General features: G+C 45.1%; 1 protein-coding gene across 1 annotated transcript in view; it reads left to right on the top strand.

The window, feature by feature from the left end:
- FTCDNL1 (formiminotransferase cyclodeaminase N-terminal like) overlaps positions 1-12,434 on the top strand; it is a 454,166-nt gene extending 441,732 nt beyond the window's left edge. The window contains exon 6 of the transcript XR_013989900.1: positions 12,359-12,434. The gene's annotated coding sequence lies outside the window, so the exon portion shown is untranslated. The remainder of the gene's footprint in view (positions 1-12,358) is intronic.
- Positions 12,435-26,314: the final 13,880 nt, after the last annotated feature.

Genomic DNA, 26,314 nt, shown 5'->3' with positions numbered 1-26,314 from the left:
TTACCCCTTGTAATCTCCCAAGTTTCCGGTATATAACATCCCACTTTTCCGGTATATAATTTAGAATTAAGTTCAAATCCCCTAAATAATACTATGTATGCTTGAGGCTGATCGCTGAAGAATTGATGCTTTTGAATTATGGTGCTGGAGGAGACTCTTGAGAGTCCCATGGATTGCAAGAAGATCAAACCTATCCATTCTTAAGGAAATCAGCCCTGAGTGCTCACTGGAAGGACAGATCCTGAAGCTGAGACTCCCAATACTTTGGCCACCTCATGAGAAGAGAAGACTCCCTGGAAAAGACCCTGATGTTGGGAAAGATGGAGGGCACAAGGAGAAGGGGACGACAGAGGACAAGATGGTTGGATGGTGTTCTCGAAGCCACAAACATGAGTCTGACCAAACTGCGGGAGGCAGTGGAAGACAGGAGTGCCTGGCGTGCTCTGGTCCATAGGATCACGAAGAGTCGGTCACGACTAAACAACAACATGCTTGAGGCAGTGTCCTACTTACAGAGGTCCTACTGTGGTGCCCACAGAATGGCAAGAAGAACCTGTGGGCCTGAAACAAATCCATTTGGATCACCCCGTTTTCTAGAAAAATCTCAAGTTGATACAAAATGGACCCATGACACCCGGTCTCTAAACCCTGATTTTATGGCCCTGTCCTATCACTAATTAATTGAAGGGGGGGGGGGTTATTGAGTTGTTTTTGTTTTGATTATGTATTTCATGTTTTTATAATGTGATTTTATCCTGTGAACCACCCTGAGACCTGCAGGTATGGGGTGGTATAATAATAGTAATAGTAATAGTAATAATAATAATAATACCACCTAGAGATGGGAAAGCCTGGAAAAAACCTGGAAAAATTGGGGGGGGGGGACCATGTTTTTTTTCCAGAAAAAAAAGTGTGTGGAATATTCAAGCTATATCAAACTGTTTTTTCAATTTATCCCTAAAAAATGGCTTTGGGGAAAAATGAGAAAAAACCTGCCCCCCAGGCCTTCCCATCTCTACCACCACCAGTATGGATAGTTCTAGAAGCAACCAGTGAGTGTCTGACAGCTGGACACGCACGCACACACGTGCGCGCGCACACACACACACACACACACAGGCCAGCCATCTACAAAACTACATGGAAAAGTCCATTAATCCAATGTTTTAAGGCTCACAGTCCTACTTACACTTATGTGGGGTTAGGATTGCAGCCTAGCTTGCTGTCTTGACTTCATAAGGTAAAGGGACCCCTGACTGTTAGGTCCAGTCGTGGACGACTATGGGGTTGCAGCGCTCATCTCGCTCTATAGGCCGAGAGAGCCAGCGTACAGCTTTCAGGTCATGTGGCCAGCATGACTAAGCCACTGCTGGCGAACCAGAGCAGCACACGGAAACGCCGTTTACCTTCCCACTGGAGCGGTACCTATTTATCTACTTGCACTTTGACGTGCTTTCAAACTGCTAGGTGGGCAGGAGCTGGGACTGAACAATGGGAGTGCATCCCGTTGCAGGGATTCGAACTGCCGACCTTCTGATCGGCAAGCCCTAGGCTCTGTGGCTTAACCCACAGCGCCACCCACGTCCCCCTTGACTTCATAGTCCATTATAAATTTGTTGTCCTATCTCAGTTTCCTCCCTTAGACATGAGGGTGGGGAAAAGAGAGAGAGAGATCTGGCAGTTTAGTTATAAGTCAACCAAATTTGGGGGTGGGAGTGGTGGAATTTAGGTGATGGATAAATGGTCAAATATAACCAGACAAAGCCCTGTGGTTCTCTCCACTTTGACAAAGAGGTTCATCCTTTAACTGAGGAGTACAGATAAAATCCGCAGATAACAAAGGAGACCACTTCTTTCCAAGTGAAAAGAAGTGTAATGAGTGATGCATGCCATCCACTTATAAAAATAATTGTAGAAAGCAGATTAAGGTTGAAATCCTAACCGCACTTATGTGATAGTGAGCCTCATTTAATTCAACGGGACAGACTTCTGAACAGACATAGGATTGAGGTTAATGCATATAACCTGCCTTTGGCAATATATATCATGAAACAATTTATGTATAAGGCATGCATGGGTTTGTTTGTTTTTATTTTTAAAAAACTTTTGTTGTAGAAAATTAAGGCAAAAAGCATATGTAGCAAGAGTTTGTCCTGCACTTGGAAGGGATGGAAGCAAATCGATTTGATAGCTAATTTTCAAAAGATTTCTTCAACATCCTTACATCTCTACCCCCATCAATCAGCCCGGACACTGAGGTCCAGCTCCGAGGGCCTTCTGGCAGTTCCTCACTGCGAGAAGTGAGGTTACAGGGAAGCAGGCAGAGGGCCTTCTCGGTAGTGGCACCCTCCCATCAGATGTCAAAGAAATAAACAACTATCTGACTTTTAGAAGACATCTGAAGGCAGCCCTGTTTAGGGAAGTTTTTTTGTGTTTGAAGTTTTTATTCTGTTTTTAATGTTCTGGAATAGGTGACTTTTACACCTTTTATGGAGACTACTTTTGGTGAAGTTTTAAAATGCTGTTTCATTCTGCATATTTGTGTAGTTTGTGCTTTGTTCAAAGTTATGTTTTGAGAACAGTATGTCTTCTGCATGTGTTTTAGTCTGAACTTTGCAGAAGGGTTTCTATTGTCCAAAGTTCTTCGTTTAGTTTTTCTTTTTTTTTTACAGTTTCCAAGGTATTTTGAAGAACAAAACCTGTGTAATATGCTTTGAAATGGTGGCATAATAAAGTTTTTTTAAAACTTACTTTGAAGCTCATATCTCCTACTAAGCCAAAGTTTGAGTTGGAGAAAGAATAAAACCTTTACCAAATTTAAAAAAAAGAAAAGAAAGCCGCTCAGAGTGTCTGGGGAAAATAAAATAAAATAAAATAATAATAGTGTCATATTTCATGTTCACTGCTGGAATCAGACATTCCTTTCATATCCTCCAAAACTGTAAATTATGGCTTGATATTTCTAATTTTCTTAACCAAATGCTAATTGGGAAGAATTGTTGGGAAAATCCGACTTGCTTAGGCAAACAGATTTTCAGTGTTACTCCAAACACCTTCCTCTCGACTGACCAGCAAACACTGCTGCTGTCACAGAGATCTGAATATGTAGTCTTGACAACTTGAATGCATGGACACTTGGGTCAGGGACCATGTTTTGTGTCTCAGAACTGGTTCCGAAATCCTTTCCAAGCAAAGATTTCAGAAACGGTGGTGTTTTGGATACACACTAACAGGAGTAGCCAATATGGTATGTACAGGTATTAAAGGTAAAGGGACCCCTGACCATTAGGTCCAGTCGTGGCCGACTCTGGGGTTGCGGCACTCATCTCGCTTTATTGGCTGAGGGAGCTGGTGTACAGCTTCTGGGTCATGTGGCCAGCATGACTAACCCTCTTCTGGCAAACCAGAGCAGCGCACAGAAACGCCGTTTTCCTTTCCGCCGGAGCGGTACCTATTTGCCCTTTGCCGTGCTTTCAAACTGCTAGGTTGGCGGGAGCAGGGACCGAGCAATGGGAGCTCACCCTGTCGTGGGGATTCGAACCGCCGACCTTCTGATCAGCAAGTCCTAGGCTCTGTGGTTTAACCCACAGCACCACCCACGTCCCTTAACCTTTACCTTACTATCCTTTAAATAGAATACCTGTCCATTGACTATGTTCCCTGGAGTGAGTCAATGTAGACAATCTCTACATTGTATAACCAACCACTTAGTATTATCGACTACTTAGTCACCACACTGAAAAACAGTGCTGGATCAAAAGGCCTTGGAAGACAATGCGAAGTGTGTGGGTTTTTTTAAATAAAAAAATTCAAGGAATAAGCTTTTTGAGAGCCTGTTTATTTTTTCTCCTGAGCAAGATAAACACAGCCTTATATTAAGAACAACTCTGGTCATCTGAGTTTGTGAGCGAATGTTTCATTAGAGTATGAAGTGATAAGGAAATAATGGAAAACTGTATAAGGGTTCAGCATTGAATAATCTATTGAAGGATCCTTTTAAATAAGTTGTTTACCTTTAACGTTATTGAGGAGAAAGAAAACGGAATGTGTGCTTATGGTAGCCTTCAACTTTTCACACCTGTATCATATATCATTCTTAAGAGTGACATCTTCTGTTACTATGGAAACAATTTTGACATTAAAATGTGTTTATTGCTGGGCTATCAAGAGAGTGATTCGGGGGCGGGGACAGAAAAGGTCAAAATATCAGAGTAATTCACATTACACTATACATTTCAACACATTCCTTCAAAGATGGAATGAAATGAGCTATCGCTGTTTGAAAGGAAACACTTAAGCCTGGTCCAAATACTCTCTGACAATGGCGGGATATAGTAAGAGGCTGAAATTACAATCATATTCATGCCATCTTTGTACATGGCATTGTGTTTCCACCCCCTATAGCGAACTCTTGCTGTGCTCTCAAACATTTCCATTATTGCTGACTATATTCATATGGGCGTTTCTCTCTCCTGTCCTCAGATGCTATACAAGTTGGTTTTTGCAGTAGATCTAAACCAGGCAAAGAGTTCTTTTGAAAGCGCCAACACAGATAGGCCATGCATTCGTTTCAGGACACCAGGGAAACTTAACCAAATGAGGGTCCATTTGGTTCTATTTCCATGCGCCCTGAAATGAATATAAAGAGAAAGTACAGTGGTACCTCAGGTTAAGTACTTAATTCGTTCCAGAGGTCTGTACTTAACCAGAAACTGTTCTTAACCTGAAGCACCACTTTAGCTAATGGGGCCTCCCGCTGCCGCTGCATGATTTCTGTTCTCATCCTGAAGCAAAGTTCTTAACCTGAGGTACTATTTCTGGGTTAGCAGAGTCTGTAACCTGAAGCGTATGTAACCTGAAGCATATGTAACCCAAGGTACCACTGTAATGTGAGTTCCTCTTTGCTTCTCTCAATCGTTCTCTTTGGGTTCCAGTCCGTTCAAGGGTGGAGAAAGCCTACAATCCTAGATGATTGCAGCAGTGACATGAGCCATTTTCTTGCACATCTCTACATTTTTTTGCCCATTCCTAAGATAGGCAAACCTAGTCAGATGGGCAGGGAATAAATAAATAAATAAATAAATAAATAAATAAATAAATACTACTATATTATTATTACTACTACTTCTTCTGCTTCTTTGGCGATCACTCGTAGCCGAGTAAGATTGTCTTCCATAAACAGGGTTTTAACAATGAGTCCATAAGTGACTGTGGAGGCCAATTCTGGACCCACACGTCCTTCCACAGTGGGGACATTGGTTTTCGGGCGGGAGCTGTTGTGACGGTTGCTACAAGGGATGCGAAAACCTACAAGCTGGCCAATTTGCTGGCAGGGGAAAATCCCACCCTGGCCCCAAATACGGAGACCAAATTAACCATAGCAAGGTTCATAGGCAATGTGCCCGCTCCACCGCCCCCCCCCCCGGCGGCCCCCTAAGGACTGGGTGGCTGGGTGGAAAACCCCCACAACCATCATCCAAGAGGGCGGCCAACACCTGGTTGCCCCCCTGTGGCAGTCAGCTCAGCGGCATCCCACCTTCGTTGCCAGTGAAATATACTCAGAGTCGAGAGTGGATTTCATGCTCTTTATTCAGCTCATAGTGGTGAGGAGGAATGAATGTTTCCCCAAAGTATCTGCTTTATATACATTATTTACACAATGGGCTGCACGTGATTGGCTAATTCTGGAATTCTACTGTAAGCCAATCAGGTTGTGGATTCACTTATATCTGGAGCATGATTGGGTGGTTCCTGCCAACCAATCATACTGCTGCATTGTTCTAGGACCAATCAGACTGCTGCATTCTGAATCCTATTGTTCTAGGACCAATCAGACTGCTGCATTTTGGATCCTATTGTTCTAGGACCAATCAGACTGCTGCATTTGGGATCCTATTCAACTCAGTACATAACAGATGGGCTGCTTGCAGGAGTCCTAGGTGCGCAGATACTTTCACCTATTGAACTGAATATTTTTCTTCCTGCTTGCCTTGATATGTTTTAACTGGTCGCTTCTACTTTATTGTTAAAGGTTTTGATTCCCTTTTGGTTTTATTTTATCATGATAATTTTGATTGAGTGAATGACTGACTGAGTTTATTTCTGTGCTGCCTTTCCACGGTGAGCTGTCAGTTTACAAAAGATACCCAATTCTTAGCAACAACAAAACATCATACATTAAAAGCGTCTCGATACTGGGCTGCCTTCATATGTCCAGAGAAAGTTGTATAATTATTTATCTATTTGACATCTGACGGAAAGGCGTTCCACAGGGTTGGCACAACTACCAAGAAGGAATTAATGCGCTTAAAACCTCAAGGATGGCAGTTGAAACCAACCAATTTCAATTAACTGTGTACAAAACACAGCCTGTCTTTGACAATTCTGTTACATTTTTGCCTTAAAAGAATCCAATTTTTTTAAGATTCCATTTAAAATAATAATAATAATAATAATAATAATAATAATAATAATAATATATTTATACCCCAGCCACTCTGGGCGTCTTCCAACAAAATATTAAAATACAATAATGCATCAAACATTAAAAGCTTCCCTAAACAGGGCTGCCTTCAGATGCCTTCTAAAAGTCTGGTAGTTGTTTTTCTCTTTGACATCTGGTGGGAGGGCGTTCCACAGGGCGGGGGCCACTACCGAGAAGGCCCTCTGCCTGGTTCCCTGTAACCTCAGTTCTCGCAGTGAGGGACCCGCCAGAAGGCCCTCTGCTCTGGACCTCAGTGTCCGGGTAGAACGATGGGGGTGGAGGCGCTCCTTCAGGTATATTGATATGTCAAAAATACTGCTATTTTAAATAATAAATTAATAACAGCAGTGGTAGAATCAATAGGTGGCACTTTCCTTGAGTGCCTGAAGCTCTTTGCCTACATTTTCCTTAGTAACAACCCTGTAAGGTAGACCACCAATAGAGTGGTACCTCAGGTTAAGTACTTAATTCGTTCCGGAGGTCCGTTCTTAACCTGAAACTGTTCTTAACCTGAAGCACCACTTTAGCTAATGGGGCCTCCCGCTGCTTCCGCCGCGCCGCCAGAGCACGATTTCTGTTCTTATCCTGAAGCAAAGTTCTTAACCTTAAGCACTATTTCTGGGTTAGCGGAGTGTGTAACCTGAAGCGTATGTAACCTGAAGAGTATGTAACCTGAAGCGTATGTAACCCGAGGTACCACTGTACTGTTGGTTTCTATTTCCCTCATTGAGCAGCAACTGCAGTCACAAGACATTGTTTTGCATTCCACAGTCCAAGTTACTGTTGGATTCCCACGGGAATGGGAGACTGGATGTGACGTACACTGGTTTCCTGTTTTTCACTGTTCTCTCGGTTTCTTTGTTAGAGAGACAGTTGCTTCTCTGCTCTCACAGAGGCAAGATGCATGTTTGTATTCTCTCAGCATAGAGTGTAAATAAAAGTTAAGAATGTGGCACATACTGCTTATCCTTCTGCTGTGTGGACTACTCTGCTTGGGCTCAAGATAAGACGAGCCTGTATCAGCTTCAGATGGGCTGAAGCTGGTCAAAATCTCACATGTACTACTGTTCCCATTTTAAAGATAGAGGATGAAAACTAGGAGGCAATGGCCTCCATCCAAAAAAAAAAAAAAACCTCCCAAGAGAGTACACGGTGTACGCTTCTTCAGGGACAAAGGAATGGAGAAGTTGTCTAAGCAGAGAATGGTTTTATTACAACATTAAAAGTTCCCCGGGGAACTCAGCCCTTGCAGAAAGCAGACTTGACATCATCGCCTATCAGCCGGCACCATTGTGTCCTGCAACATGTAGCTTCTGCTGGCCAGATCCTGCCCACACCCCCACCACTGTCTTAAACTCAAGAGCAAACCAGGAAAAGTTTCAAACCAGCTGAGATTGCTCTTTATGTACTTAAGACAAAGGCTTCTGGATCAAGCCAAGGACCCATTGACTCCAGTATTCTATTCTCACAATGCCCACCTTAAAGACATAGAGATGGGTTTCCCCAGTATGTGCTTCCTTAAACTTCCCCCCCCCCTTTTTGTACAGTGGTACCTCGGGTTACATACGCTTCAGGTTACATACACTTCAGGTTATAGACTCCGCTAACCCAGAAATAGTGCTTCAGGTCAAGAACTTTGCTTCAGGATAAGAACAGAAATTGGGCTCCGGCGGCATTGCAGCAGCAGCGGGAGGCCCCATTAGCTAAAGTGGTGCTTCAGGTTAAGAACAATTTCAGGTTAAGAACGGACCTCCAGAACGAATTAAGTACTTAACCCGAGGTACCACTGTACACTGTTCTGTTTTAACTATAGCATACAGTTTCATTCGGTTATTTAGCTTTTTAAAAGTTTTATTATTTTATTTTAAATGCATTTGCATTGATTCCCCCCACAGCTTGGAGAACATTTTGTATACTAAGTAGCATATTATTATTATTATTATTATTATTATTATTATTATCTGAAGGTCTCCAACTGACCTACCAACACCATTAATATCAATCTTTTATGCCATAAACACAAACAACCCCTGTCACAACCACATGAAGTTTTGGCAGCACAAATTCTCTCTCTCTCTCTTTCTATGTGTGTGTGTGTGTGTGTGTGTATATATATATATATATATATATATATATATATATATATATATAACATTATATATATGCAAAATTAAAGACAGATGAGGGGCCATATGTAGCAAGTAATCATGCTGCAAGCAAATGGTAAGATAATGATGGATGGGGTGACTTCAGTCATACATAAGTATGCTAATCTCATGGTTGGTAAATATGCTCAGCAGCAGAAAACTGCCAACTGAGAGAGAGAGTCCTACCTTGGACCAAAAGAAAACTTAAGTTGGTTGAGTGACATTGCTAATGAAAGGGCAAGGCAGGGCCGAGGAACCCTGAAGCAGTGTGTCGTGCGCAGGCGAGCTTCCAGGTTTTTATAGACCTTGGGTGAAGGAATACTTCCCTGCGCTGATTTCCACCTCTCAAGTAGAAAACAAGGAGTTAAATGTTGGTCAAGCCGTCTCAGCAAACATTGCAACTCAGCCCGTCTTTGGCTCCCTCTGTCACACAACCTTGGACACCTGAGTTTCTTTTATTGAGAGAGAATGTTGACCAGCACGCCCAGGGTTATCTGCCAGCTTTTCAGGACTGCGGGTCCGCATTCTTCACAAGGAGAGAGACCTTGGTTCGGCACCTGCTCACAAACAGTATTAATGTAAGAGACCATTATCTTTATGGTGCTGAACAATGCCAAATCCTTGAAGCTAAGGACACTAGTTAATATTTTAAACAAAGCCTGTGCAAAATGCATTGTGTTTTTTAAGCCGTGAGCTAGGCGAAGGAAGACTGGTACAGATTTATCCCAGCTGTAACTGCTACCACTTCAACGGAGTTAAATCAATTAATTGAGATGTCTTTCCTGTTCTCTTCCAAGGGCTCAGAATGGGGAATTAGGATTCCTTAATTCATGTTATCCTTGCGAGAAAATAAAAAAGAAAAAAGCAATACAACACTAGTTCTCATCGCAATTATACATACATAATTGTGCTGAAATCTCTATATACAGATTCTAAAATCCAGACTCGGGTCTTCTATTGTTGCAGCAGACTTGCAGCAAAACACTTAAGTATGGTTATCAGAATCTCTCCTGTTTGGACACTCACAGGACAATTTATAACACAAGCCCTATTGTGAATTGCGATCGGCCATATTCACCACCAACACACACACCCCAACAACAAAAATAGCAGATTTCTTTGAACTTAATGCTATGTAAAAAAAATGGCCTAATAAATTCTACGTTGCAAGCCCTGATTTTATAAACATATAATTTTAAGTGCGTATATATTCCTATGACATGCATGCCAACATTTTTGGCGGGGAGGGTGGAAGGGAATCTGATGTGAATGTTATTAACATTGATTTCTTTTTAAAAGTATTAGAAATCTAGAAATGGGGTGCTCTTAATCAAGCCGATTTGAATCAATAGGCACAAGTTGCCCAACTAAACGTCTTGCGTGCCAAGGCCCCGTGACCCACAGTTGCCTAGTGATTAATAAGCACATGGACACGAGTACCATATTTTTCACTCCCTAAGACGCACTTTTTTCTTCCTAAAAAGCAAGGGGAAATGTGTGTGCGTCTAAGGGAGCGAATGCAGGCGGGAGGCTCTTGCTGGAGCCATGCTCTCTTTAAAGAGTCACGCCTAGCATGCGTGCAGCTCTTGGGGGCTTTTCTGTGAGGTGGGAGAAGGGACTGACGGGCTGCCCTCTGTCCCTTCCCCCACCTCCCGGAAAAACCAGCAAGAGCCGCTGCCAGGCTCTGCTCAGCGCTCCCTTGTAAGGGCTCCCTTTCGTCCCTCATCCCACTTTGCTGGGAAGCCATTCTTAAGGAAATCAGCCCTGAGTGCTCACTGGAAGGACAGATTGGGAAGCTGAGGCTCCAATACTTTGGCCACCTCATGAGAAGAGAAGACTCCCTGGAAAAGACCCTGATGTTGGGAAAGATGGAGGGCACAAGGAGAAGGGGATGACAGAGGACAAGATGGTTGGGCAGTGTTCTTGAAGCTATGAACAGGAGTTTGACCAAACTGCGGGAGGCAGTGGAAGACAGGAGGGCCTGGCATGCTCTGGTCCATGGGGTCACGAAGAGTCAGACATGACTAAACGACTAAACAACAGCAGCAGCAGAAGAAGAGGCACTGCGCAGCTATGGCTCTTGCTCTGCTGGCTTCTCAGCGAAGCGGGAGGAGGGACGGAAGGGTTTAAAGCAAGAAAAGCGAGAGCCGTTTACATGTTATGCGCAGAACATTTTTTTCCTTGCTTCCCCCCCTCTAAAAACTAGGTGCGTCTTATGGAGCAAAAATACGGTATTTAGGTTAATGGGTTCAAATAGGCCACAACTTTATTAGTTACAGATGTGAACGGTTTGGCTTAGGCATTGGGTGAAGCCAGACTATATCTTGACTCCTCCCCATCTGCAGGGAGTCCAACTAAGGGTAAACCACCAATAGGGGGAGCTTTGTGACTTACATCAAATAGGGGCACCCTGAGGGGTCATCGTTGGGGTCGTGGCATGGTCCTAGCCCATGTCGGGGCATCAGACAGGATCCACACACACCTGGATCCCTTTAACAGGATACCCTTAATGAGGAGGGGCTACAACCTCTCCTCCATCCAAACAAAGGCTTACCCAATGCCTAACCTCACAAAGTTGTGGCGCTTGCTACAAGGTAGGCGAAAACCAAATGGCCGGTGCTAAATTTGCCAAGTGGGGAAAAAATCCTACCCGGCCCCGACAATATGGCGGCTGCCATTTGTCCATAGCAAGGTCATGTCAGAGCAAAATGTGGGAAAAGAGTGGGTGGGTTGGGAGATCTGGCGAAAGGGTGAGAGAGGAGGCCCCCCCCCCCGGGCGTGCTGCAGTTAAATTAACCGTGGCCATGCCCCCTATCAGTGCTGATTGACCAGCGGGACCACATTGGGCGTGGCCCCGCCCAGCATCAGTTATGCAGCCAGGATGGCAGGAGGGGCACATCAACTCCCTGCCCCCATATTGGATCACTGCAGGGGCCTAGATGCCTGGCCAAAAAACCACCCTCTGAGAAAGGTGAGGGGACCTACTAGATTTTAAAGTGAAATGTCTATCATTCATAAGAAGATGAGCCTGCTGGTTCAGGGCAACGCTCATCTCGTCCAGCACCCTTTTCTCACAGTGCCCACTTTGATGCCTATGGGAATCCTGCAATCAGGACCCAAGAACAAGAGCACTCTCTCTTCCTGAGGATGCCAGCAACTGGTTTCCCAAATGGTGGGATCCAGAGAGCCCTGTGCATTTCAGGAACTTCTCACAAGTCTCTCTTGTTGGATGGCTGTCCTCTCCAGGTATTCTGTCCCCGTACCATGGTGGAGTTCCAAACGGTTGTTGTTATTTAGTTGTTTAGTCATGTCCGACTCTTCGTGACCCCATGGACCAGAGCATGCCAGGCACTTCTGTCTTCCATTGCCTCCCGCAGTTTGGTCAAACTCATGCTGGTAGCTTCGAGAACACTGTCCAACCATCTCATCCTCTGTCATCCCCTTCTCCTTGTGCCCTCAAACTTTCCCAACATCAGGGTCTTTTCCAGGGAGTCTTCTCTTCTCATGAGGTGGCCAAAGTATTGGAGCCTCAGCTTCACGATCTGTCCTTCCAGTGAACACTCAGGGCTGATTTCCTTCAGAATGGAGAGGTTTGATCTTCTTGCAGTCCACGGGACTCTCAAGAGTCTCCTCCAGCACCATAATTCAAAAGCTTCAATTCTTCAGTGATCAGCTTTCTTTATGGTCCAGCTCTCACTTCCATACATCACTACTGGGAAAACCATAGCTTTAACGGACCTTTGTTGACAAGGTAATGTCTCTGCTTTTTAAGATGCTGTCTAGGTTTGTCATTGCTTTTCTCCCAAGAAGCAGGCATCTTTTAATTTCATGACTGCTGTCACCATCTGCATTGATCATGGAGCCTAAGAAAGTAAAATCTCTCACTGCCTCCATTTCTCCCCCTTCTATTTGCCAGGAGGTGATGGGACCAGTGGCCATGATCTTCGTTTTGTTGTTGTTGAGCTTCAGAACATATTTTGCACTCTCCTCTTTCACCCTCATTATAAGGTTCTTTAATTCCTCCTCACTTTCTGCCATCAAGGTCGTGTCATCTGCATATCTGAGGTTGTTGATATTTCTTCTGGCAATCTTAATTCCGTTTTGGGATTCATCCAGCCCAGCCTTTCGCACGATGAATTCTGCATATAAGTTAAAAACGCAGGGAGACAATATACAGCCTTGTCGTACTCCTTTCCCAATTTTGAACCAATCAGTTGTTCCATATCCAGTTCTAACTGTAGCTTCTTGTCCCACATAGAGATTTCTCAGGAGACAGATGAGGTGATCAGGCACTCCCATTTCTTTAAGAACTTGCCATAAGGCAGTAATCCTTGAAGGGGGTCCCAAACGGTAGCCTTTTACATTTCTCCATAGAAGTGAATGCTAGGTAAAGGTAAAGGGACCCCTGACCATTAGGTCCAGTTGTGACCGACTCTGGGGTTGCGGCGCTCATCTCGCTTTATTGGCCGAGGGAGCCGGTGTACAGCTTCCGGGTCATGTGGCCAGCATGACTAAGCCACTTCTGGCTAACCAGAGCAGCGCACGGAAATGCTGTTTACCTTCCCGCCGGAGTGGTACCTATTTATCTACTTGCACTTTGACGTGCTTTCAAACTCCTATGTTGGCAGGAGCAGGGACCGAGCAACGGGAGCTCACCCCGTCACGGGGATTCGATCCGCTGACCTTCTGAATGGCAAGTCCTAGGCTCTGTGGTTTAACCCACAGCGCGACCCGCATCCCAGAAGTGAATGCTAACCGCTCCCAATTAAAGATGTAGGAAAAGGTACATTATCTCATTAGGGTGGACAGCTTCACTGGGCATTATGCTGTTTCTCCAACTTGTACTGCCAATTGACGTCTGTTTTGTTTGTCTCTAGAACTCAATAGAAGCTATTGTATGTGTGTGGCAAGGGGGATGAGTCAGATCTGCTCTGCGTATTCCTTTTATTTCTTGGTCACCCTGGAATGTGACAAGATGTCAGAAGAGCGAGTTGACTTCTTGGAGGCCGTCTTTTGTATATATGTAAAAAGTGTTTGGCTTTTTAAAATTTTTGGTGAGATGATGGGTTAATATGGGTTATTTTGTTTATAGCGTAATATTTAATGTTGAATTAATCTGATAATGTACCGAGCTGTCTGCAGTCTCCTTAAGAGATTGAAGAACTGGTCGGTATAATAGATTAGAGAAATACAATAATATTAAATTTTACAGGCCTAATTGTTTTGTTCTAATCTGATTTCATTTGATTATCTGAATATAAGTAGGGCAAGTATGTCTGAAGCCATTATGTCATGAATCACAGAGCTAATACCATTTAGAATTTACTGTACATGGAGTAGATATTCATAGGAGTCTTCAAATGATCGCTGGATGCATTCATTTTGCTGAAAGGTTGTACTGGATAAAACTACCAAAAAAAAAAGGTTGTACTGGATAAAACTACTAAACACCATGGTTCATTCAACTTTTTAAGTACGGTGGTACCTCTGGTTACCTACTTAATTCGTTCCGAGGTCCGTTCTTAACCTGAAGCACCACTTTAGCTAATGGGGCCTCCCGCTGCTGCCGCGCGATTTCTGTTCTCATCCTGAAGCAAAGTTCTTAACCCGAGGTACTATTTCTGGGTTAGCGGAGTCTGTAACCTGAAGCGTCTTTAACCTGAAGCATATGTAACCTGAGGTACCACTGTAGTAGTAGTAGTTATAGGAATATTCAGTTTTAATAGGCTACAGCAGTTCTATTCAACACTTTTGTGCTATAATGCATTCATATGTGGTAAATGAATATTTATTCATAATTCATATTTTTTGTTACAGCCTAACAAATGAAAAAAGCTGAAGTGCCTCTCTTACACAGTTAATAAACATATTTAGCAAAAAAATCTTGTAACTTTTTGCCTCTCTTCTGTCACCTTCATAAAATCTTATGCATTTTCGATTCCCGCTCTGTCATGGTTGGCCTTTGAGCCTCCCCACATCACCACCAGTTCTGTGCAGCTCTTGCAGCTACCACTCTATGCAAGATTAATTCTCTCAGGCCACAATCCTAAAGCTGGTCAGAGGCTGGCTGAGGGGTTGCTAAATGCAGCTCAAGTGTATTCAGCCTTTGTGGTGGCGAGCCAGTGTGGTGTAGTGGTTAAGAGCGATAGACTCGTAATCTGGGGAACCGGGTTCGCTTCCCCGCTTCTCCACATGCAGCTGCTGAGTGACCTTGGGCCAGTCACACTTCTCTGAAGTCTCTCAGCCCCACTCACCTCACAGAGTGTTTGTTGTGGGGGAGAAAGGGAAAGGAGAATGTTAGCCACTTTGAGACTCCCTAGGGTAGTGATAAAGCGGGATATCAAATCCAAACACTTCTTCTTCTCTCCTAGTCCTACCAGGAGATTCTGGGGACTCAAACTGGCACCTTCTGCACGCAAAGCAGATGTCCTACCTGTGTGCCATGGTCTTGTCCTGAGAGATCTGCATTGGCTCCCAGTATGTTTCCGAGCACAATTCAAAGTGTTGGTGTTGACCTTTAAAGCCCTAAATGGCCTCAGTCCTGTATACCTGAAGGAGCGTCTCCACCTCCATCGTTCTGCCCGGACACTGAGATCCAGCACCGAGGGTCTTCTTTCATCAGAAATGCTGTGACTTGATTGCTTACAGGAGCGGGGCCTTCTCAGTGTTGGTTTGGAAAAATAAAAGGAGAAATCCTAGATGCCAAGATCCAAGTTTAGGACAAGTACTCTTTGGTGAGAGAACAACTGCAGAGACTGAAAATCACATAATATGCAGCAAACTGAACTGTGAAAATATAGGCTGTGAAACTTTTCAGATATGCCCTTCCAAGTGAATTCCAAAATTGTCCCCTTTGAAAGTTCCTCCCAAAGTTTCCCTCTTCCTCCAGCATAGGAAAAGACCACAAGTTAAAAAAATGGTTTACTTACAAACTCCCCAAAGGTCAGATTCATGTGCTTTTCCATACTTCAGTCAGAAAAGTTGCACAGGCAATAAAACGTAGCTTGGTTAAAGGTAAAGGTAAAGGGACCCCTGACCATTAGGTCCAGTCACGGACGACTCTGGGGTTGCGGCGTTCATCTCGCTTTGTTGGCCATGGGAGCCGGCGTACAGTTTTCAGGTCATGTGGTCAGCATGACTAAGCCGGTTCTGGAGAACCAGAGCTGTGCAAGGAAACACCGTTTACCTTCCCACTGCAGCAGTACCTATTTATGTACTTGCACTTTGATGTGCTTTCAAACTGCTAGGTTGGGAGGAGCAGGGACCAAGCAACGGTAGCTCACCCCGTGGTGGGGATTCGAACCGCCGACCTTCTGATCGGCAAGCCCTAGGCTCAGTGGTTTAGACCGCAGCACCACCCTGGTAAAAGTTCCTAAACTGTTGGTATAGGAAACTGCTTGTTTCAGACTCCGTTCTTGTCTGAAACCAGAGAAGCTGATTAAAGCTATGCAGCTGAGCTGGAGCAGCCAGCTGAGACCTCCCACACTGAATGCACCTCCCACAGGGAGTAAAGGCTTGATCACCTATTTCCTCCCAAAGTAAGGGGAAGTGACATAGCTAACCCTGGCAGGACAGCTTACTCGGTGGTATTAACCCTTTCATGCCTTAAACAGTCACTGAAATAGTCCTTCCCATTTGCCACCTGCAAGAGGGTTAACTCCTCCCTCCTCAGAAATAACCCCCAACAACAAAATGCCAACCTCTACGTTGTAGAGCAGGGGTAGCCAATGTGGTGGTGGTGGACTACAATTCCTCTCAACCTCAGCCAGCATCAATCATCAGAGAAAATGGGAGTTGCAGCCCAGGAGTGGGGAGCCTGGTTTGGCCAATGGGACAGGTCCTTATTTTACCTACCCCTTGCAGATGAAATTAGGTGATGATTGTTGGGATTTCAACAGTTTGGAGATTGTTAATCTCAGAGGCAGCCTGGTGTCACCCTTCAGTGATGGCGTCTGGTTCCTTGAGAAACATGATAGTTCAATGAAGTGAGTTTAGATGTAGCTGCTCCAGGTTCTCGTGTCTGCTGAGCCCTGAAGCTCCCTTGGACAAGTCCTCTCCTATCCATATGGTGAGGTCCAATCCTCATGGTCCACATATAGCAGAGGCCTTAGACTACATGGTCCACCCATCTACATGGTTGATAGGAATGATCACTGGAGGGCTTGGAACATGACATAGACTTTCTAATAGCAGCACACGGTTGTGTCATGGGAAATGAGACAATGACTGCATGAGTGTCCATGACCAGCAAGGACTTGGAAACCTTCCATGATCTAAACTTAGGAAAAGTCCAGACGACAAATGACTGCACCATTTTTCTTCTGCACCGTGAGCATTGTTGACTAGCGAGATTTTTCTTTTATCTTGAAATCTGTCATTAAATATGTAGGTGTAGTTGTTAGTTAATCCATGGTGGATAGTGAAAATATTAAAATTTAACTTCTCCATGCTTCATTTCTCTTTTACTAGGACAATAAAAAACAACAACAACCCACAAGACCCAGAGTGACTCACAGGCTGCTTCACGGATCCCCAAAGTAGAGCCAGGCTTTGCTGAGTTGGATTGTAGAACCTTTAACTTTTTCTCTTCTTCACTGGGAAGTAATGAGAGTGGAGACCTGCTGCTTAGATTGTTCTACATTCACCAACATCTGCAGAGGTACAGATCTCTCTATTTTTCCAAACCCATTTCATAAATTTAATTTCGTCAAATGGCTTAATTACAGTAATGATATCACTTTTATTTCCAAGGTCCAAGGTGACTAATAAGATTGAAAAACTTCAAGAATGTCACTAGGCAGTCCATTTTACGTGGTGAGTTCCCGCCCCCCACCAGGGAGAAATAATGACACAGGACACCAAGCATTAAGGTTAAATGGGTGAATTAGGCCACAACTTTATTGAATTCAGGAATGAGAGGTGTTAGCTTAGGCATTGGTCCTATCGACTAACCAGCTCCAGCCCGATTGCATGAAGACCGGCATGGGTTAACACCAAAAGGGGGAGTCCTGCTGAGGCACATCAACTAGGAGCTCCCCCGGGTCACCGCTCGGGGGCGTGCCTTAGGCCCACATCTCCATAGGTTTCGGACAGGGCCACGCCCCCCTGAATCCTTTAACGGACTACCCTTAGCTTTTGGGGGAGGTGATGGCGTTTCCTCCCCCCCACATCCTCTTAACCCCTTCTTAACAATGCCTAACCGCCAATGCCGAGGAGTTGTGACAAGTTGCTACGAGGTAGGCGAAAAACCGATTGGCTGAAATTGCCAATTGGGAAAAATTCCTACCAGGCCCCTTGCAGCGACCGACCGAAGCCCATAGCAAAGTCAGGAGCCTACCTAAAGGGAGGGAGGGTGGGAAAATCGCATGGCTGGCGCGGCGAAAAGAGGGCAAGCCCTGGCCACGCCGGCCCTAAATAGGACAGGCCATGCCCCCCAGCCACCCGATTGGCTGGCTGGGTGGGCGACACGGCCGGGATTCCCTCAGTCTCGCAGGGGCTGAAGCCAGCCCCCGCACACGTGGGGTGGGCGTGAAGCCCGCAACCCCACCTCCTCCGCAGGATCGGAAGTGGCTTTACAGATGAGGATGGCTTCCAATAAACACTGGCCATTTCTTGATCGGAGTTTTCTTTCCCCTGACAAAAAATGAGAGTTTTGTATTGAAGGGGAACCAGTTGTTTATGTGAGTTTGTGACAGGTGTGGGTGACAATTCTACCATATCCGTTACTACAACCCGCCTCACTAAATCACCACTGTAACCATTTTAATCCTGATAAAAATATAATGGGCGACATCTAACTTTGCACAAGCTTATTTCCCCCTCTTCTCTGTCCCTTGCGCGCACACCCCCCCCCCAATTTGCTCCAGAGGGTCCCACAACCCTTCAGAGAAAATATTGATGGTGGGACTGCAGTGGAGAGTAGCAGAAGGGAGAGTCCCATTGTACCAGTGGAAGTCTGTTCTGCTGGTGGGTAGGCACCATTGAATGTCACTCAATTTACATGCATGTCTCCATCGCTATTTCTTTGTCACACTCTGGTGCCCCCCATGAACTAAATCTAGGGCATGGAGATTCAAGAGAGGATGAACTCAGGTCTCAGTGGTTCCAATTCACTTCCAAGGGGCTAAGCAAAAGGACTAAACTTTTGAGGGCCTATACCTGATCCCTGCCCCAGATACAAGGAGGTTCTCCTTCCACTGACAAGGAACCCCAAGATGCTACCATATATCTGTGGGTTCAGGGATCTGCTGGGCTCCCCCAGGTGAAACTACAATATTTGGGACCTTCTCCCACTTTCCTCCTCATCATCATGATGGGTAGTTCCATTTAACGTGAAGAAACATAAATGACCATGCTTTGCCAAAATATTTTATGGAAAGGGCAGAGGCAAATATTTTTAGGAGCCTCTTTTCAGGGTCAAATGAACAGGAGGCGCAAGCAGGCATTAGTTGGCCCTGTGGTTGCTTGATGGGAGTTGCTGAGCTAAGTCTTGCCTAATAAGAGGGCCGGCCGTGGGCAACTGTAGCCATCAATCAAATGGCCTATCTTCAGATTTGCCTGGTCCCCCCCCCAACAGGTTTCAGGGCACCTAAAATATCTCCTGGTTCCCCTGCTCCTTCCCACGCCCATTGCAAATCTCTGATGCTTTCCAGGTCTGGAAGAATACTGAGCGTAGACTAGGGGAAGAGGACCTCACAGCAAACAACTCCTCTAGTCCAGGCTACAGGATGACTAATGCCTGGTGACTAATGAGCACAACCTCAGCGCTTGGAATCGCTGCTGGGAATTTCTTCTGAGAGCCATTGTCTGCCTGGCTGAGGGGCATTCGCGTGCCTTGCCATTAGCCTTAAACACACATACCAGCACCCCGGCCTTGACCTCTTAATGGCCTAGTTTGGGGAAAAGGTAGGCCTCAGGAATCAATCGGCTTGAGATTTCCCCTAAGTTCAGCAATTTAACCTCCGTGAAGGATTTCGCTTCCTGTGATGAAAGGAGATAAGGATCTAGATATGTAAACACCGTTTTTAAAAAAATAAAATCAGGAAGCATGGATTTCCAGGGCCAAAACAGAACAAAAGAGTGCCCTGCTAATAAGACAACAAGTTACTGCTGCTCCTTCTTTTCTCTCTCTCTCCTCTCCTCACTATCTTTAAATTCCACTAATCCTACGTTTTCTTCTTTGGGCACAAGAAGCTCTTGGTTCTTCTGGGCTTTTGTTTCAGCGGAAGATGCCTGGTGGTCAGAGACAAACAATGCAGTGCGGGGAGGGGGATGCAGGATTCTCTGGCATTTATGGCTTTGTCAGCACATTAGAATCCAGTTTGTAGCAAGGAATTGACACCCCCGCCCTGAGTAAAGACTGAGAAGTTTGCTGGAGATCTGAGGCCTTGCCTTTCATGGCGGGGAGCACAGAGTCCACAGCAGGCAAAGCCAGCTCAGAGGCCTTCAGCAACTCGTACCTTCAGTGCCTAGGTGGGCCCTATGACAGCCCCAACATTGCAATGTGAAAGGACCAGGGAGTGAAATTTGGCTTAGCTTTTTATATATATAGATTTTTTCCCGGTACGGTTGTAGGGGCAAGAAAACCTCTCCAAACTTTGGGACTGGAGTGTGTATCTTTGGATTGTGGTGGTGGGAGGACTGGGTGGAGTCGATGCTATTATGATGAGGTGGCTTCTCTGTTTTCTCACTTAAAAATCTTGGGCGCTGTGCTTGACAAGCTGACGACTTGGAAAATCTAGTTGTATGTGATCCCGGGAATGACATTGCTCCTAGCATCATTTTCATGGATGCCTCTAGGAGCAATATTACCTCACCATCTCTCAACATGGCAGCACTTAAACTTTGTAATTTCCTTCCCATTGGCATTAGATAGGCGCCTTTGTGGTACTGTTTGTGGTGCCTGCTATAAACCTTATTGTTTTGGTAAGCTGACGGAGCTCACATCGGTAGGCTTGCCTTTCAATGCACACTGAGCCCAATTTCTCCACCCATCCCTAGTTCAGTACAGTGGTACCTTGGAAGTCAAACAGATTTTTTTCCGGAAGTCCGTTCGACTTCCAAAACGTTTGTAAACCAAGGCACCACTTCCGATTGGCTGCAGGAAGCTCCTGTGGCCAATCAGAAGCCGTGTTGGACGTTTGGGTTCCAAAGAACGTTTGCAAACCGGAACACTCGCTTCCAGGTTTGCGGCATTCGGAAGTCAAAACGTTCGACTCGCAAGGCGTTTAGGATCCAAGGTACGACTGTACAACAAATGAACAAGACTCATTCAGAACTCTACATTCCTGGGAGAAACTCAGCGCAGGCACTCTTGTTATCCAATGCAATTTTTATTTTTTGCAAGTTATCCAAACAAAAGGCTCCTTCTCTTTTTTTGCTAGTGATGAGCATGAGAGCTGTATTTCTGCTACCAAACAGCAAACGCTCTTTTACCAGGTGCACCACACGGATTTTGCTGAAACGCACAGCCACAAATTCAATTCAATAAATGAAGAACAGCCTCTGCTGCCCCCCTTGTCAGAAGGCAGCGTCTTCCTCTATTGTCATTAAACACTCTCCCACTCTCACGGAAACACATGCTCCTTGAAGAGACAGCATGTTTATTAACCCACATGCTGGGCTTTTCTTTAATAAATGTGCTTTCGGTTTATTTATTTATTTTGCTTTTAATTTGCAGAAATTACAATCAGCCACACTTTCTTTCTTTTTCTTTTTTTTAAAACCAAACCAACAAACCAAAAAGTGTTGGAGCGAAGAAAGCGAAACGAAATAAATGTTTTTGATTCCAGTTCCGATGGTAATGCTGCGCTGGACGGGGAAGGTAAATAAACTCTCTGTGCGGGTGACGGTCTAATAGGAAATGGGTGTGCCTTCCTTGCACGGCAGGGCCTGTCATGTGGTTGACATGTTGCACTCCTCCTAAAGCCACACTTGGCACAACCGCCTCCTCCTCCGACGTGGCGCTCCTGGCAGAACTGGCTTGAAAGAGCCCCCCCCCCCCAAGCGCTTCTTTCTTTGAAACAAGAGAGGAATTCACAATGCTGGTTTGCCTTGCGACAACACAGGGGCTGGCGAAGCCAAGTGAAAAAAGTGGTCAGAGCCATATTTATTAGCCGTGAGATCAGGGCATGAGCTTACCTCAGTGACACAGCTCTTGTTATTTTCTGACGAGAGCTTTTTGTGGTCGAAAAGCTGCGCAGGATCATATGGAACTGCTTAGGGGGAGAGAGCAAAACATACACCCACCCCTTAAATGATTTTAAAGCAAAGCATTCCAAGCCTCCTCTCCCCTCACTCTGCCCCCTCGTCGGGATTCGACCTCTAATTGTTGTGCTGAACCTCCCTCCACGCTCGTTCTGTCGTGTAGAGGACAGTCATTGATCGCAGTGCGTTAGAGGTTCACCCATCGTTCGAAGTGGGGCTGTTTGGAAGTGCAAGCATCCCTGTTCACATTGGAACGAAAGCCAGCCCCCCTGCGCCAAAAATGTGGACTCAAATTGCAGACCCTCCAAGTGTCCCTACTTTCCAGGGACAGTCCCGAATTTACAGAAGCTGTCCCGGTTTCTTTTCCCTCATCCCTTTCTTTCTTCTTCTTCTTATACTTATTATACAAATTATACAAATAAGTATACCAAGTTTTCTCATGTCATTTGTATATCACAAAAATAGCATAATAAATCTGGAAAGATATCTACAACATAGATTTCATTATTAGTGATCAATGTGTAAGTTCTCGGTTTATGAATTGGTTTAAACATTAGGAGTTTTCATGGCAGGGATACTGGAGTGGCTTGCCATAGTGTTGTGTGGAAGTGAGATCTGGACCATAAAGAAGGCTGATTGCCAAAGAATTGATGCTTTTGAATTCTGGTGCTGGAGGAGACTCTTGAGAGTCCCATGGACTGCAAGAAGATCAAACCTATCCATTCTTAAGGAAATCAGCCCTGAGTGCTCACTGGAAGGACAGATCCTGAAGCTGAGGCTCCAATAATTGGCCACCTCATGAGAAGAGAAGACTCCCTGATGTTGGGAAAGATGGAGGGCACAAGGAGAAGGGGATGACAGAGGACGAGATGGTTGGACAGTGTTCTTGAAGCTACCAGCATGAATTTGACCAAACTGTGGGAGCTGTGGAAGACAGGAGTGCCTGGCGTGCTCTGGTCCATGGGGTCACGAAGAGTTGGACACGACTAAATGACTAAACAACAACAACAGCAACAACAACAAATAAACATTAGGAAAAATAAGAAAAGAAAAAGGGGGAAGAGGGGTAGGGGGAGTGGCAGGTGGGTTGGGGTGGGGTGGTTATGCTTCTTTATTCTACCTAGTGTGTGTGAGGGGTTGTGTCAGCGTTACTTGCATAGTATGGGTTCTCTGACTATTCACTTGTATTTCCTTGGTGGTGAGAGAGGTTGGGGGTGGCTTAGGGTGTGGTAGGTTGTCCTTGGGTGGCTGTGGTTAGAATTGTTTTTGTGTGTGAGTGGGGTGTGAGTGTGTATTTTTGAATCCAGTTAGCCAGATTGATTCGGGGGATTCTTGTCATTGTCTTGTTGGGCTGGGTATGTGATAAAGGGGAACCAAAGCGGGGTGCAGCGGCGTAGCGTGGGTTGTCAGCACCCGGGGCAAGGCAAGTAATTTGCGCCCCCTAACCCGTGGATTTTGCGCCCCCTAACCCGTGGAGCGCGGCCCCCCAGATGTTGCGCCCGGTGTGGCCGGCCCAGCCTGCACCCCCCACGCTACGCCACTGTAGCACAGAACACCATCCCTAATCCTGCAACTGCAAAAAGTTCTGCAACACAGCACAACAGACCGTGCAAAAGGATCGTTGTTGATGCTTTTATTAAAAAAATGTAAACAACAGCCATCTTTATTTACACTATGAGCTAACTGTCTGAGATGGGTAAAACCAATCCCAAAGGGCCCTTACAAACAGTAGATTATGCTACATTTTCCTTGTTTAAATCCACAATGTTTTGGTTTTTTTAAATGCACTCTACCTCCCCACCCTTATACCCTTTCCACCCAAGACGTACACCTGATGCCTTTGTCACACATTACATGCACCCAACCCCTTCCCTGCAGTCAGCTAGATTTCCCTCGCAATAAACGTGGGTGGGTAGGTACCGGAGAAGGGAAACCTGAAAAGAGGAAGCGGCTGCTTTCCTGCATTCTGCCTCAGGGTCTTACTGCCCACCCTGCTCTGTTTCGTTGCTGTGTTTGCTCAAACGGAACAAAGAGCAGGGAAAGCCCCTCCCCTCCAGGCAGAGAGAGAGAGAGAGAGAGAGAGGCGCCCTCCACGAGTTGTCGAGCTTGGGCAACGGCTGCGCGGCCGACGGCGAGGCGCTAAGGCGCCGGCTCCCCAGGCTGCAGCGCTTGGCCAGGCGCTGCGCTTGCATGCCTGGCCGCGCCCAGCTCGCCTCAGCGCAGCGGAAAACAGAAGCAGTGGCGGAGACGACGACCCCCCACCCCAACCAAGCCTCGATTGCTTGTCCCTTCCCTCTGGACTCGCGCCCCCCCAGGTGTTGCGCCCGGTGCGGCTGGCACCCCTGGCACCCCCCACGCTACGCCACTGGCGGGGTGAAGGCGTCTTCTTCTATTTGTCCCCGTGTCAGTTTCAGTTTCTTGGTTAGTTTTTCTAATAAGGCTGTTTCCCATACTATTTGATACCATTGGTAGCCGTCCCCGGTTTCTGATTTGATCCTGGAATGTCCCACTTTTCCTTATGACATCCCATTTTTCATTGGAGAAATGTTGGAGGGTATGGAGTTATCTGACCACTGAGCCATCAGAAGGCAGCCTTGTATAGGGAAACTTTTAAATGTTTCTGTTTTATTATGTTTTTATATATATTGGAAGCTGCCCAGAGTGGCTTGTGCAACCCAGTCAGATGGGTGGGGTATAAGTAATAAAATTACTACTACTACTACTATTGAGTAGGATGTCCCTATTTTCATTGGAGGAATGTTGGTAAGCCAACTTCCTGCGTATTTCTTATCCTCTCCTCACTCCAAACTCCTTCTCTCACAACATGGACTTGGTTGCTTTTTTACTTCTCCAGATTCCTTTTCTCAACTTGTGGTCTCTTCCAACTCTATGATTCTATGATCTTCTGTTTGCTCATCGTCAGAATATGTAGCACAATTGGCCAATAAATCGAGGCTTTGTAGTGGTGAACCAGTGTGACTGAAAGTCTCCCATGTTTTCTCCAATCCTGGCGTCTCCAGAAGAATGTCCAGAAGGGAATTGCATGGACCAGTATCCAAAAGCACAAAAGATGTAGATAAGAAAAATAAAAGAATAAAATTAAAATTGTGGTTTTTTCCCCAGCTCTAGCCTCAGCCAAAGCAGTTTTTTTAAAATTTATTTAATCATTAGTTCAATACAAACAACCACCTAAAACACATACAACAAAAACCACAATAACACTAATAACACAATTTAACAATTCAGATTTGAGTACTGATATACCTATGACTACACCTTTTTAACAATATTTACCCACCCCTCCTCCCCCTACTTCCCACCACTGTCCGCCTTATCGCTTAAGTATTCCTTCCAGATTTCTTCATATTTATCCATTCTTAATTTGCGTCGATATGCAATTCGTTCGTAGGTAACTAGTCTGTCCACATTGTCAATCCATGTGCTCAATGGGAACTTTTTGCGGCTCTTCCAATTCATCAAGACAAGTTTTTTTGCTTCTAATATGGCACAATACATCCATTTTTTTGACCCCTTGTAATCTCCCACGTTTCTGGTATATAATTTAGAATTAAATTCATTCCCCTAAATAACAATCTCTTTTTATTACTCTTGCTATATATATCCTCACCTCGCACCAAAATGATCTTATCGGGCAGTTAATCATCATATGTACTAAGTTCGCATTTTTACTCCCACATCTCCAGCAGTTGTCTGCATTTGTTATTTTCTTCTGGTAAAGTTTTGCTGGAGTCCAGTGGACTTTGAATACTATTTTCTGCTGAATAAGTCTTAGTCTTAGATCCATAGAGGCTATTTCTGTTGATTTTATACTTGACTCCCATATATCATTTGTTATCTGTACCCCTAACTCTTCACTTCATTTTTGTCTATCATATTCTAAATCATATTTCTTTCTGCTGAGTAGGGTTTTATATAGTGCAAGTGTAGAGTTCTTTGTTTATGCAGAGAAACATGGTTTGTTTCCATGGCAATGTTTTATAATTCAGCCCCCCCCCATATTAGCATTTAATGTGGATTTATATATTTTTATTGTGCTGTAACGTATTAGCAAGATAGCATATATATTGAATAGCATAACTTGCTTCCCATGTTTTTCCCAGTAGTGATGTATGGAAGTGAGAGCTGGACCATAAAGAAGGCTGATTGCCGAAGAATTGATGCTTTTGAATTCTGGTGCTGGAGGAGACTCTTGAGAGTCCCATGGACTGCAAGAAGATCAAACCTCTCCATTCTTAAGGAAATCAGCCCTGAGTGCTCACTGGAAGGACAGATCCTGAAGCTGGGCTCCAATACTTTGGCCAGCTCATGAGAAGAGAAGACTCCCTGGAAAAGACCCTGATGTTGGGAAAGATGGAGGGCACAAGGAGAAGGGGACAGCAGAGGAGGAGATGGTTGGACAGTGTTCTCGAAGCTACCAGCATGAGTTTGACCAAACTGTGGGAGGCAGTGGAAGACA

The sequence above is a fragment of the Podarcis pityusensis genome (assembly GCF_964106645.2).
Source record: "Podarcis pityusensis genome assembly, chromosome: 1".
Lineage (NCBI taxonomy): Eukaryota > Metazoa > Chordata > Lepidosauria > Squamata > Lacertidae > Podarcis > Podarcis pityusensis.
This window is presented reverse-complemented; position numbering and strand designations above follow the sequence as displayed.